The sequence below is a fragment of the Rhipicephalus sanguineus genome, chromosome 1, assembly GCF_013339695.2.
Source record: "Rhipicephalus sanguineus isolate Rsan-2018 chromosome 1, BIME_Rsan_1.4, whole genome shotgun sequence".
In the NCBI taxonomy this organism is placed as follows: Eukaryota; Metazoa; Arthropoda; class Arachnida; order Ixodida; family Ixodidae; genus Rhipicephalus; species Rhipicephalus sanguineus.
Window position 1 is genome coordinate 312,384,983 of NC_051176.1, and position 1,793 is coordinate 312,386,775.

Here is a 1,793-nt window from a genome sequence, read left to right on the forward strand (position 1 = left end):
AGTGCGAAGCCAGGTGAAGTGCAGAAAGCTTGCAATGCCTCTGATTCTGGAGGCGGTGCAAAACCACGTTAGGTGCAGAAAGCTTGCAGAGGACGGTGGGGCAGGATCAATGCACAGAGTGAGAAGAAAAACAACTAGGTGGCCTTCGAGGGGCCTCAGGCTCCGAATGCATAATAAGGGGGCGTTCTCATAATATAATAATATCTGGGGTTTAACGTCCTAAAACCACGATATGATTATGAGAGACGCCGTAGTGGGGGGCTCCGGAAATTTCGACCACCTGGGGTTCTTTAACGCGCGCCTAAATCTAAGTACACGGGCCTCAAACATTTTCGCCTCCATCGAAAATGCAGCCGCCGCGGCCGGGATTCGATCCCGCGACCTTCGGGTCAGCAGTCGAGCGCCATAACCACCAGACCACCGTGGCGGGGCTAAGGGGGCGTTCTCTTCTGCAGGGCTCTATTCCGGCCGACATTTTTGTTTTGTTTTTTATATGTTATGTGGGCACATTCAAAGTGCACGGAACCGAAAATTTAATTTCCAAGAAACGCTCCCAGCGTGCCAAAAATATTTGAAGATGGCGGCGCGGCGTCCTGTTTTTGCTCACTGCAATATTTTCGGATTTCACGGCCTAATTTAACGCCAACAATAAATGATGTGTCGAAAATTTTTTTACTGGTTTTAATACACATTACTGTGAATCACATCAATGCTTTTTTTATGCCGTCCTCAAAAGGAAGAAAAAGGGGAAAGATGGCAAACACGGCCGAAATAAAAAAAGTGTGCTAAGTTTGAGGCGCCTTGGCGCCTTTTCTATTTCACAGAGAAACTTCAAAAAAATGTCAACTACAGAAAAGAGCCTTTGAAACATTTATAAAGAAGATCATTGCCTGCGGAAGATTGCCTGCGCACACAGATGCAAGGAGAGCTTTAACCTGCAGATACAGCGCCTTCGTGAAAGCGGCTTCCCAGACAGCGTGCTGGTATCAGTTGGGGAAAATATGCTAAGAGAGATGAAAGAAAAGCAAAGAGCCCACCAAGCAAGAAAAAAAGCCGGTAGTGGTCCCATGCATTCACAAAGCATCCCACAAATTGAAGAAGATAGGAACCAGGCACGAGCTGATGGTCGTATTCTCAGCTCCAGTCAAGTTAAAAGGAATGTGCCAAAACGTAAACGACCCGAAGCGAAGAAAGAAGAATGCCGAACACGTCATGCTAATAGTTACGTTGAATGTGAAAGAGGAATCGTATATACTATCCCACTAACATGTGGCAAGGCATATATTGGACAATCAGGAAGATGCCTCAACGAACGGCTGAAAGAGCATCGCTATGCATGCCAGCAGACGGCGATTACAGGCAACCTTTCCATGCACTGCAGAGAGTGTGGGTGCCGCCGAATATTAGAAAAAACGACAGTTCATGGCCAAATCAAAGAATAAGACAACACGCGAAATTTGCCCCGCCGCGGTGGTCTAGTGGTTATGGCGCTCGACTGCTGATCCGAAGGTCGCGGGATCGAATCCCGGCCGCGGCGGCTGCATTTTCGATGGAGGCGAAAATGTTTGAGGCCCGTGTTCTTAGATTTAGGTGCACGTTAAAGAACCCCAGGTGGTCGAAATTTCCGGAGCCCTCCACTACGGCGTCTCTCATAATCATATCGTGGTTTTGGGACGTTAAACCCCAGATATTATTATTAACACGCGAAATTTGGGAAGCCTTCCACATAACGGACCAGGAAAGCGCATGCGTCAGTACAAGTTCCATTCTACTAACCGACGCGGAAATCGAAT

At 47.6% G+C, this 1,793-nt stretch overlaps 1 non-coding gene across 1 annotated transcript; it reads left to right on the forward strand.

Moving 5' to 3' along the window:
- The first annotated feature begins 1,464 nt into the window (after positions 1-1,464).
- Positions 1,465-1,537, forward strand: Trnas-gcu (transfer RNA serine (anticodon GCU)). Its single transcript has one exon. It is a non-coding gene; the product is annotated as a tRNA-Ser (tRNA).
- Positions 1,538-1,793: the final 256 nt, after the last annotated feature.